The sequence below is a fragment of the Psammomys obesus genome, unplaced genomic scaffold, assembly GCF_907164565.1.
Source record: "Psammomys obesus unplaced genomic scaffold, mPsaObe1.curated_primary_1811, whole genome shotgun sequence".
In the NCBI taxonomy this organism is placed as follows: Eukaryota; Metazoa; Chordata; class Mammalia; order Rodentia; family Muridae; genus Psammomys; species Psammomys obesus.
This window is the reverse complement of record NW_026587216.1, coordinates 48,234,454-48,247,510: the sequence shown is the minus strand read 5'-3', so window position 1 is coordinate 48,247,510 and position 13,057 is coordinate 48,234,454. Positions and strand designations below refer to the sequence as shown.

The 13,057-nt window shown below is 40.2% G+C and overlaps 1 protein-coding gene and 1 non-coding gene across 2 annotated transcripts in view; both read left to right on the top strand.

Annotated features, from left to right (window-relative positions):
* The window catches only part of LOC129673470 (EKC/KEOPS complex subunit Lage3-like), a 74,424-nt gene that overhangs the window by 45,287 nt on the left and 16,080 nt on the right, over positions 1 to 13,057 (top strand). The window lies entirely within an intron of this gene.
* LOC129673769 (U6 spliceosomal RNA) lies at positions 9,900 to 10,005 on the top strand. Its single transcript, XR_008719703.1, has one exon. It is a non-coding gene; the product is annotated as a U6 spliceosomal RNA (small nuclear RNA).

Genomic DNA, 13,057 nt, shown 5'->3' with positions numbered 1-13,057 from the left:
TAGGACCCATACAAAACACACTCTCCACATTCCCAACTCTGACGGGAAACTATGGGGTCACTTGGGTGCTTGGGGATTGGCCTCATAATGTCTATCAATGCTCAGAATTTCTCAGCATTTCCCTTTACTTCTTTTCAGTTACCCTGACGTATACTGCAAGTATACTGGGGTTCCTGTGACCATAGTACACTCGTTCTACAGGGTGTGCATAGAAGAGGAGGCAGAGAGATAGTAAGAGCCAGAGGGAATGGATGACACGAAGGAAACCACGCCTGCCTTCCAGGCACAACAGGACTGATTCACATGAACTTACAGAAATGATGGCAGCATGCACAGGGCCTGTACAGATTCATTCAGGGTCAGACAGGGTCCCAGTGCTGAGAGGGGCAAGTGGATATGAGTCACCACCCCTAACCAAGAACCAGTCTCCAACTGCCATCATTGAAAAGCAAAGATTAGTGCTCTCCAGTGGAGTCTCACTGGCCATATGAACCACACTAAGGGAGGCCCTGTGCCCAGCAGCAGGCGGCTAACACAGAGTGAATGTAGTACTCTTTCTATACACTTTGGCCTCATATCAATTTGTTTGGGTATCTTTTGTCTTACGGGCATTTTGCTCATATTTTATGGTTTCTGATATTGTATTTTTTTAGTCTGTGTGTACATATGTGTATGTTTCCTGTGCTTTCTCTTTATTATTTTTTATTCTGTTTTGTTTTTCTTTTGTTTGTCTTTTATTTGTTTCCCAGAGAGAGAAAGAAGGCATGGAAATGGGTGAGTGGGAGGTGGGAAAAAATGTTTTCAATTAAAAAAAAAATAAGTAAAACAACAACAAAAACTGCACATCTAGTAACTAGAAATTTATTGAGATGTGTAAACCAAACACTTATTTGTCCAGTTTTGAGCACTTCACACCACTCTATCAGTCTACAGTAAAAATTGTGTAGGCCACTAATAATAAAAGTTTAGCCTGATACTGAGGTCTGGGTGTTGCTGTTCCCCAAACATAAGCACTGAAACCTAACTCCTCACAAATAGCAGTGAGGGTGGCATCCCTTTAAGAAGTGAGTAGATGCCTAGGACTCTATCCTGCTAAAACAGGATTAGTGCCTTTACAAGACAGTAGTTACACATTTATGCTTTCTATGAGAGAAGAGAGCAAAGGGCACCATTTGCTTAAAATGTTATGTTACTCTTATTTATGTGTATAAGTGAGGGTGCATGCAGGAACCAGAAGAGAGTGTCTAATTCCCTGGAGCTAGAGTTACCAGTAATTGGGAGCCACCTAATATGGGTGCTAGGAACTGACCTAAGGTCCTCTGTAAGAGCAGGAAGAGCCATTAACCACAGTGTCATTTTTCCAACCCAAAGACACCATTTTGGAGCTGAGACACTTACAGAAGGCACATTGCCTGATGGAAAATGCTGCTTTTTTTTCAGTTTGTTGCCAAGTTTAAGGTATTTCACTATTGCAGCAAAGATGGACCAAGAAACTGTTAGAAATACTGTCTCCTATATCATTGCTTAAGAATTCGTCTGAAAGCAACATGTGCTAAACTTGTTTATGAAGATATATTTACCTAAACAAAGACTTAAACATCTATACTCTATGCTGAGCAATATGATATGCTTGTCACAAACACTGTCATTCCATGTCACTGCAGGCCTACAACGGAGGGCTACAATGGAGACTGTACTCCCGTGTTATAAAGAAAACTGATGAACAGGCCTGAGGGATTTCCCCGACTCACACAGCTAGCAGTCGGCCCTGTTAAGCTAGTGGCTCATGCCTGAAATCTCAGCACATGGACAACTGACACATGAAAGCCCCTTGGAGATCAGGCAGGACTGTAGAGCAAGACCCCAATATGGAACCCCAGACTCAGTACCTTTAGCCAATAAGTATGCTTCCTCAAATATGTAAATACTTTTCATATAAATTTAAGCTTTAGATACCAAATTCTTATAATATAGAATTGAATGATTAGGTGGATATAGCCATCACTGTGAGAAAAATTAAAACCATCGACTGAACATACTAAAAGTTTTGTCAGATAGTGTGCTGGATGTTATACATATATATATATATGTATATATATATGTATGTATATAGTGGCTTTAATCCATAGCAGTGCTGCAACATAGGTAATTCCATCCCTATTCAGAAGTGAGAATATCAAATTTCAAGTACTGACTGCTGTGAAACAGTGTCAGGCTGGAGAGTTGGGCATGGAACTCAATCTTAGTATACTGGCTTAATACATATGAGCTCTGGGGTTCCATCCTTGGACACACACACGTTGACATACATGCATATGAAAGAAAAACCCTGTGCTGGCTGTCTGAAAGCTGAATTCTAGTGTTGAGAATGCACGTGTGTGAGCCACTACCACTTGAGAACATTGCAGTGGTTTGAGCACTGCCTCTGAGTGGTAAATGTTTGACCGAGATTACATCAAATTCTGGGAATCCTAGAATGCCTCTACTTACCCATACTTGGCCTGTCTGACAGACACAGAACCCAAACTCAAATGGTTTAATATACATAAAAAGTCAATACTATCCCTTCCATAGTGAAGCCCAAAAGACCCTTGTTTGGAATCTAAAGACCAGGGCCAGAGCCCTGCTTGTCATCGATGAGAGGCTGAGGAAGCCCTGTGGAGACTTGGTGTCTGCTCTGCGTGGGATTTCTCCTGTTCTGTCATGATGGTGCTCTAGTCAAATAAATGATAATACATACAGATGTAAAGGCAAATCCAAATTTACCATGTGGACTGAACTTCTGGGTTTTGCAAGAGTTTTCCTTATGTTATATAGATGCATAATATGTATTTTACTTCAACACATCTGAATGCTTATACTCGATTTGTGACTCATGATGGTTTGACTACTACTTTAAATTGTTTGCTTCGTGGCTGCTGCTTCTTTATGAATGTCTGTATATGAATTTGCTCATTATTTATTTAGGAAATCTATTTTCATTTCTGTCTTTGTTTGTAGTAACATCCAAGTCTACCCAAGTCCTTGAACTTCATTGCTTCTGAGGAACACAGCATTCACGTTTTACATGTCTCCCATCCAGATATCAAGGGACTTAATAGCTACTGTCAGTCAAGCCACAGCTGTTAGATCACTGATGTTGCTCAAGCCCATAAGAAGGCCAGACACAGTGGCATAGCCCTGCAATCCCAGTGTGCAGAGGACTAAAGCAGGCTTGGAAGTTCGAGGGCAACCTCAGTTGAAAAGTGAAGGAGAAGGAGGGTGGCCGGGAGTGGTAGTACACATCTTTAATTTCAGCACTGGAGAAGCAGAGGCAGGTGGATCTCAAATGGTTCTAAGTCAGCCTGGTCTACATAGCAAGTTCCAGGCCTGCCAAGGCATGTAATGAGACCCTGTTAGAGACAACAAGAAAGAAGGGAAGGAAGAAAGGAAGGGAGGAAGGGAGGAAAGAAGGAAGGAGGGAAGGAAGGAAGGAAGGAAGGAAGGAAGGAAGGAAGGAAGGAAGGAAGGAAGGAGAAGGACAATAGGAAGGTAGAGACATTAAGGTTGGAGAGAAAATGTGAAGGATATAGAGAAAAAGCCAGAGATAAAATCATTGTATAATCGATAAAATCATTGTATAATCTTTCATGTATTTACTTTTGGTGATAATATATAAACAACATAATATTCATCACTTTAAGTGCTCATTAGTAGATAATTGAGATAAAATGCATTCATCCACAATGCACTCACCACCACCTATACTGAAATATTTTACCATCTTTACCAACAATTTTGCATCCATGTACTAGCTCTTGGTACCTTCTATTCTAGTTTCTGTCTCTATGATTGTGCCTATTCTGAGTACCTCATACAAGCAGAATAAAATAGTATTTTTCCTTCTGTGTGAGACTTACTAAGTATAATTTTTGAGGTCTATAAATGTAGCATATACAAATTACGTTATTTATATGGCTGTCATAGTTTCAGCTGTCAGTCTGACATACCTGGGAAGAGGGAGTCTCAGGTGAGAAGTTGTTTCCGTTGATTGGCCTGTGGGCATGTTTGTGGGGCACTTCCTTGGTTTTTGTGCACAGGTGCCCAGCTTAAAGTAGGCAGTACCATCAGGTGGGCCTGAGCTTATAGGAAAAGCAACTGAACTCAAGCAAGGAGGGGGCTCCTTGGTTTCAGGTTTCTGGCTTGGGTTCTTGTTGGGAAACCCTGCTGCTGAGATTGCATTCCACTGCGACCAAAATGGAGGCTCCTTTTGTCAGTGGGGCTTCCTCTCCTCTGCCTGGGGAGCCCATCTTCACACCCCCTGCCTGAGGATGTCCTGCAGTCCTTAGGGAAAGGACAGCACCAGCTCCCTCTCCCTTTCTCTTCAGCGTCATCAGGATGGGTGGCAATGGAAGTTCTGTAGTTTGCTAGTGAGTTTCAGGTATGAGCTAAGTTTTCTAAGCCCAGATGAATTCTTCTCAGTTCAAAGCAATTTGTCCAGATTTTTCAACTTAGAAAATGATATTAATTATAGTATTTCCCAATCATAATCACATACTTAAATAATTTATCTTATATTTTGTTAAAGACAGATTGCCAGCCCCATTCAGATCTCTGTGGAACAAATCTAGACACTTGGATTTTTAAAAGCTACTTCACCAAATTTTTAAAATACACTAAATTTGAGAGCTTTCAAATGGATATAATCTAATTTAGCTCCCCCACCTGCAAAATTCAAATCTGTGGGACTGGAACACTGTCTGAGGAATAGATGTTGATCAAAGAGATACTATGGCACTTTGAAAATATATTTCATCCACACATTATCCCCAAATACTTCATTTTTTTTTAATATAAATGTTAGGCTGGATGGTGGTGGTATGCCTTTAATACCAACACTTGGGAGGCAGAGGTAGGTGGATCTCTGAGTTTAAGGCCATCCTGATCTACAAGGTGTAGCTAAAGCTACACAGAGCAACCCTGTCTTGAAAAACAAAAACAAACAAAAAATAAAAATTAAAACAAGTGTTAGGTTTTCTGAATTCCACTTAGCTGAGATATAGAAATTCATATGCTCAGTGAGTAGTTTTAACTGTTTCCCACTAAGTTAAAGAAGTTATTAAAGAGTAACTGTTATGTCATGGCCATATCTCTAAATATAACATCTGGTAGCCTCAATACTGTTCACTGAGGCACACATGTCTGTTTTGTAAGGTGTTAGACACATATAATTGGATTCCTGAGAACTGCTGAGATAAAAGTTGATCTAAACGTCATCAAAGCCATCAACCAGCAGGTATTTGTTGATTACAGACTGAAAGATGCCAGACCTCCTGGAACTCTTGTTATAACATGGAGCCATTTAACTCACTGCATTCCAGCCAGAATAAACAGTCAGATTATGAAACACTAACACTGAGCGCCCAAGTCCAATGTATGTAATGCCTCTGGAAATCATTTTCACCACAGTTAAACAACACTACACTACAGAACAAGGGAGAGCCATGTAGCTCAATGAAATGTGGACCAGAGTTTTACCCTTCAAGTACATATGTATACCAATTCTATGTAAAGGAGGGTACTAAGAACTTTATGTGTCATGTGAGTTACAGATTAGCAGTTGAATTTAGGGGAAGTCAAAGTTCTCCATTATTGATTATACAACAAACTAAACACTAAACATCTGTAGTGATCATTAATTTAGTTTATAAATATTTGCATAGTATCAATTCTGTGCTAGACACTGTGTGAGAATTCATGATACTTTAATTTCTAAAAGCAAACTAAAACAGCTTATTTAGGACTTAAATGACCTTAGGTACAGTGGCACTCAGGTAGGCTAAGAAAGGAGGATTCTAAGTTGGGGACAGGCTGAATTACACAGTCAGAACCTGTCTCAAAAGCAAGAAAGCAAACAGCAATAAAATAACACATTTACTGGCCTATTTAAGAAACACCAAAAGTGTCTGCGCAGTTTTGGGGCTGAATGCGACAGCTGCAGTGTGTTGGTTCAGCCATGGCCTTTCATACACTTTCTCTGGTGTTGTAAATAGCCAAAGACCAACTCTGTGTAAAGAGCATGGAAACAGACCTGTGGCCGAGAGCTTGTAAGCAGGTCTGGAGTGTAGAAGATAAGGAAGTTAGAAAATATATTTTTTAAAGTTTTACTTCACACATCAAAATATTTTCTAACTTCCTTATCTTCTACACTTCAGACCCTCGGTGCATCTTGCAACACTCTGGCATGTGTTTACTCTGTCTTGCCCGTTCATAACTGGAGACCAGTTAGGAAAATTAACATCTGTCCTCTTAGCCAAGTTTAAAAAATCCTTTAAACTAGCATTTATGTAAGTTTATACCACGTAAAATTTGTCTATGAGTCTTTTAAATGTTTCTTTTTTAATATTTTTATTTTAATTTTTATTAATTACACTTTATTCACTTTGCATTCCCCCTGTAGCTCCCTTCTTCTTCCTCTCCCAGTCCCACCCTCCCTCCCCTTTCTCCACAAATGCCCCTCCCCAAGTCCACTAATAGGAGAGGTCTTCCTCTCCTTCCTTCTGATCCTAGTCTATCAGGTGGTGTCAGGAGTGGCTGCATTGTCTTCCTCTGTGGTGTTTTATACCATTTTATATTCATTTACCTTTAAGAAGCTTGCATAAGCTATAACAAAAGAAATATAATGGCATGCTATTTGTAGTATATCAAATTACAATTGGTCAAAAGAGATCTATCAACAAGATTGCTGAGAAAAACTTTAGGAAACCAGTACTTTCACAGAATTACATTAGCAGAGCCAATCTAAATGGTTTGGTAATGCAAATCCAAGGGATCTGACAAGAAGGATATGCAAGTGACCCAGAGACCTTCCCAGGGGAGATAATCAGACCAGAATAGAAAGGTCTGCATTCAAGGAAGTTCATTGCTCAGCTCTCTAAATAGTTAAAGGTCAATTAAAGCCTGAAGTCCCTGTGGGAACTCCCTAACAGAATATAAGGGGCAGGATCCTGCTAGAGCTGGCCAGGCTGTCAACAGGAGTAGAGTAGGACAGTGGCTGTAGAGAAAGCCCATGTGGACTACCTCGGGGAACAGCCAAGGCCAGCACTAGGGATTTGGTTCTCGCAGCCACAGCAAAAGTACAACTCGCCTTGATTGGCCAGGGGAGGCGACACATAACTGCACCCTACAGGGAATGTTTAGGGTGGAGAAGCTTTTTCGGGATTTAAAATTTTCAGTAATATGTGATGCAATTTGGATATGCAAACAATGACAGCTAAAGCTACAGAGCGTTGCACAAGCATGATAAGCTTTGCACTGTGCAGCTGGAGATCTGTCATGGTTATGATACTTTTTGATTCAAGTGTAACAAACACCTTTTTAAGGTGTCAGAAACTGGCTGGAATATAGGGTCTCAAAGGTAGTTTCTACGAGTGTATTGTGGGACGTCAATCTTAACAGTCCTTTAAAATTTAAGCATTTTTTTAATCTTTATTTGTTCTTGTTTATTTGTAAGTAATTTTACATAATACTTAATTTTAGTTAGGTTCATTTTTAAAGTATTTAAACTAACAAATCACAGGCATCGCCCACACTATTTTTGAAAAAAATATAAATAGAATATCGTGTAGTCAAATTTGGAGAGTTTATTTTACAAACTTTGAACTTTAGAGAATCCAAGAAGGTAAATTTATTGTCTAAGCAATTGGCACTTTTCTACACTGATTTTAAAAAGAGAGAGAGGATTATGAATGTGTGATCAGTTTCTGATTACTATTTGTATGTATGATTGCGATCATTGCTGCACGATGATCAACGGTGCTTGTTTTTTGTTGTTGTTTGTTTTGTTTTGTTTTGGGGGTTTTTGGTGCTAGGGGAGGAAATGAAGTATTAATAGCTCTGCACTGCCTCTGAAACAATAATGCAAAGGAGTCGTGAGATACCAGAACTGTGGAGCAACCTAGGCTGCTGCCGTAACCACAGACGTCCGTTAGATGAGACTGGATCTACTATCACAGAGCGCCGCTGGGATTCTGGAGAAGAGACAGCAGGTGCTAGTAGTCTCTGGTTCCTCTCAGTGCTGTTGTTGGCAATGAAAGAGGTGAAGCCCATTGGTAGCCAGATGGTTTTAAAAGCACTGTTCTGGGCTAGTGTGGTAGTATGTACTTTTAATCTCAGCACTTGGAAAGCAGAGGTAGGAAAATCAGTCATTGGAGGTTGGGTTTTGGTTACACAGTGAGCTGAGTAGGAGCAGCTTGAGCTACATAGAAACCGCTGCCTCAAAAACCCAAGTAACATGTAACATGTAACATGGAAAGCCTTTGGTTCCCCCTCCACCTGTAAGACAAAAGAAGCACTCTTCCATGACTGGCTAGCACTGCTGCAGAAATAATTACAGAACAAGGATGCACTCAGCTTTCTCCCTTCTTAAAAGCTTACCTGAAATCAGCTGGTAAGGAATTCTGGGAAATGAAGTTTACAGAGTTCTCACTCCAAGGATACATATTGAAAATCCAGAAGGTGGGCTGGAGAGATGGCTCAGAGGACCTTCCAAAGGTCCTGAGTTCAATTCCCAGCGAGATCTGGTGCCCTCTTCTGGCCTGCAGGTGAACATGGGGGCAGAAATAAATAAATCTTAAAAAAAAAAAAAAAAAAAAAAAAAGAAAAGAAAAAAAAAAAGAAAAAAGAAAAGAGAAGAGAAAAAGAAAATCCAGGCAAGTGTACATCAGAGAGGTGGTTAGAGCAAGATGAGGAAAACTTTTCTATAGGCCTTGGATGCTATCTGATGACAGTCTTCACTTCAGGCTTAGTGGTAGTTAGTGTCACAAATCTTTATCTCTGTGCCACTGTTCTGACACAGAGGTGGGCAAGAAATTGCTATCCAGGGCTCTAAAAGTTAGCCCCCCAAAAGGCAATTAGCCTCTGTCCCTGCAATGCTCCCCATCACAATATACACTCCACCGCATTCTCTACACATCTACAGTTCTAACCAGTCAATCAGTCTTTTCCAAGGCAGCTTCTTTCCATGAATGTTCATTCACAGTATAAAAAGCCAAAAGTGGAGAAGAAGGGAAGGCTATATAATGAGGGTGCCTTTGAACAGATTCAAACTGAGTCTCAGTGGGACTCAGTAAGGGCTTCTATTGTTATTCTCAAAAAAGTTGACCAATGCTGAACTCACTAGAGAGAAGTGGTTCACCTATCATAAAGGAGATCTGGCAGACTAGTATCTGACTTTTGGTTAGAAAGCAGCAATTCATAACCCTGCTCATAGCGGCTGTAGAGGCAGGAACTGACAGCCAGGAGTTGTCCTCACAGCCTGTGGAGGGCAAAGAATAAGCATGCTTCCTGGGATGACTGAAATCTGTCCAAGGGGGATCCCAGGAGAGCCCAAGTTCCAGCAAAGTTGGCTATGGTATGGGCTTAACAGGGCTTAATATTCAACAATGTTATGTGTTGAGTTGGGTCTAATACATACCACAGAAAGAAACAAGAGTAGAAGAGGCAGAAGTGGAGCTGAAAATGTATCCTTCTCAAGGGTTTCCCTACAAGGGGAAACAGCATAGTATAGCGCTTAGTGCACAAAATTGGTAAGAAAAAGCTTGAAATTTGATAGTGTTCCTGGTGAGCATGATTGAAAAAAATAGCCAAACCTGTGCAGGATGCTTGAGAAATCAAATTAACTAAAAACAACAAAAATCCAGACATGAGTCTGTTACTAATTAATTTTTGGCAATTTCATATACATGTAATTCATTCTAATTACTCTTTCTCGTTCCTACCATTTTTTTTTCTCTGCCTCACTCTTGTCAGTATCTGCCTCCTCACTAGCGGTTCTTCTCTTATGTTTTATTCTGAGATTCACTGAGATGAGTGAGGACTTTCTGTATAGCCATGGATATCGTGCTGCCCACAGCTTTCATGTGCTCACTTTGGCAGCACAGATACTAACACTGGAATGATACAGAGAAGATTAGCATGGCCCTGCGCAAGTATGACATGCAAATTCATGACATGTTGCATATTTTTAATGGATTTAAATATTTGGTCAGTAGGAAGTGGCACTATTTGACAGGGATTAGGGGGTGTGGCCTTGTTGGAGAAAGTGTGTCATTGCATGTTGGCTTTGGGGTTTCAAATTCTCCAGCCATATCTAGTGTCTTTTTTTCTTCCTGTTGGTTGCCAGTCTGGTTGTAGAACTCTCAGCTATTTCTAGAAATTGTCTACATGTGCACTGCCATGTTTCCTGCCATCAAGATAATGGACTAAATTCTGAAATTGTAAGACAGCCCCAAATAAATGTTTCCTTTATAAGAAAAAAAAATTGTATTCATGTCTTGTAAAGGAATTTAAATTCAGGCTCTTCTGGCAAGAGATCACATCCAAAGACCTTCTAGATCTGTGTGATCCAAGTGGAATAAAAACATGCCTTTAATCCAGGAGACATAGGCAAGCAGTTCCGAGTTCAAGACCAGGCTGGTATAGAGTAAGTTTCAGGTAAAGAAAAGCTTAGGTCCAGGTGTGGTGTTATACACCTTTAATCCCGAACAATGAAGGTACATTTAGTTTGTAGAAGGAAGCACCTATGTTTGAAAGTGATATTTAATGAGTGGCAGAAAAAGTAACAAATCAGAGAAGATTTGACGGAATAGATATGCCCAACTCTTACCAGAAGAGAGAGGAAAGGGAATCTACTTAATGAGCAATGCTGAGACAGAGAGGGAGAGGGGGAGAGGGAGGAGAGGGAGAAAGGAAGAGGAGGAGGGAAAGAAGGAGAAAGAGAAAGGGAGAAAAGGGGAAGGGAAGGGGGAGGGAAAGGAAGAAGAGGGAGCAGTTTTACAGGGACAGTAATAGAGAGACAGGTTGCAGAGAGAGAACAGCTGAAGATCAAATGAGCCAGAGAATGAGAAGTAGCCAGGAGATAAGAACTTATTGCTGGGTTTGAGGCAGAGCAATTCATAGGCTAATAAAAGCCAGGTTAAATAAGTCAGCTGGAAGAGAAGCTTGAACAGCTGAGTTGAACCAGCCAGCCCAGAGCTCAGTAAGAACAAGAAAGAGTGAGCTTACTAAGCAATAAGTCTCAGAAGCTGAAAATGTTCTAGGCTTAGATTGGATTTTATGGAGGTAAGAAGTTTCCAGGATTAGGCCTAGGTGAACAGACGGAGACAGTAAGCCTCCAAGACAATAACTGAAACAGGCAAATAAAAGTTCCTTTTACGATGTTGTCCATGTATTGTGATGATACTCACTCTCCCTCTCTTATCCCTCTCCCTATTCACCCTTTATTCTTCCCATCTGGTCTCTCTTCTATGCTCACATTTCCACTATCACTGTGTTACTTGATGGGTATCTAGGCTGATTCCATTTCCTAGCTATTATGAGTAGGGTCACAATAAACATAAATTTGAAGATATCTCTGTTGTACAATACAGAGAATTTAGGAGATAATTCACTAAGGTAGCAGTTTTCCCTTTCTCAGAAACAGCCACACATATAAACTGGCTACACCAGTTTATATTCCCACCAATTCTAAATGTGTTTCCCTTTGTCCTTACACCTTCAGTATTTGCTGTTAATTTGTTTTCTTATAATAGTCATTCTGGCTGATATGGGTGGAATCTCAAAGTATTTTTAGTTATATTTACATGATAGTTGATTATGTTAACACTTTAAAAGTATTTATTAGTCATTTTTACTCTTTTTACATTTTTCTTTTGAGACCTCTGTCTCAGATTCTCAGCCTATTATTTTTCATTCATCTGTTTTCTTTTTTTTTTCTTTTTGCATTTTTTAATCTGTTTTCTTGGTTATTTGTTTTGTGTGTGTGTGTTCTTTGAAAATTCTAGATATTCAGTCACCAGTGGTCTTACTCAGTTTTAGACTCTACTGACCTGGAGGGCAAATGCTCACTGCTTCAATAATGGCACAGCTCTTTGAGGCATGGCTGTAAATGTCTGCTTTCTGATTGGCACTGTAATCCTACAGGCCTATGGTTGGAGAGTCATAAGTCTTGAGGGAATTTACCACTAATGTTTTGCAAATGAACTTAATGGCTAATTTGCCTTCTGAATAATTATGTTTATATCTATGCTGATTTCAACCTTGGCTACAGAGGCTTCTTTTTACAGTAGGTAACGATAATATGGAGACTCATAAAAAGGTCAAAGTGTTGATAATAAGCAACTGTTGAGTGCTGAGCCCTAAAATGTCTACTTATATCACCTTCTCCAAGTCCAAGAGGACAGAAAGCATGCAAGAGCCAAGATCTGGAGGATAGGGATGAGTGCTGTGAAATGTGGTCTTGTGGACAGGGCTTTGCAGTCATGAACACAAAGCAGCTGTGCCACCTACAGAAGACCTGAATACATAGAAAAAGGACATGAACATGGAAGGGAGATTATTGGGAAGAACAGGAATTTAGTAGGGAAAGGGACAAAAGAAGGCAGAGGAATGTGAATATCATCACAGTACAATGAAGACATGAAAACAACTGTTAAAAAGATGATCATAGTTGGTTCTTGTCTCATAAGTCTGAATAATGAAATTTGTGAACCACGGAGAGTCTGTTTTAGAGAATTTATTATAGGTTCATTGGTAAGAGCTTAAGAAAGGAGAAGGAAAGAGAATGGGTGCAGCAGGAAGAATCCCAGGAAGTAGGGTGTCATCAAGCTGCTAATCTGGAGGCTTTTTAAAGGGCTTATGGCAGAAAGTGGCATGAATCATGAAGAGGGAGGTAAGCTGGTCAGTCCTGTTGGCCCGGCCATAAATTATCCTGGTACCTCCTGTTAATTCCAGTCATATACTCACCTACAGTGGTTAGGCAGGGGTGCTCGCTCAGGAGACTGTTCTCCTTGACAAGTTCTTGTCTTCCATTCTTGTCATAACTGGAAAATATCATACTGAGTGTAGTAACCTAAGCATAGATACACAGATGCCTCAGCTTCTGTGCTTACATTGTTGAAATGAGTGTACTCAGAGGCCAGAAAGCAAGAAAGGAGGTTTGGGAGGGAGGGTTTGATGGGAGGGCTAGTAAAACACATGTAATATGAAAGTAGACGTTGGTCCTCCCAGATGCAATGCT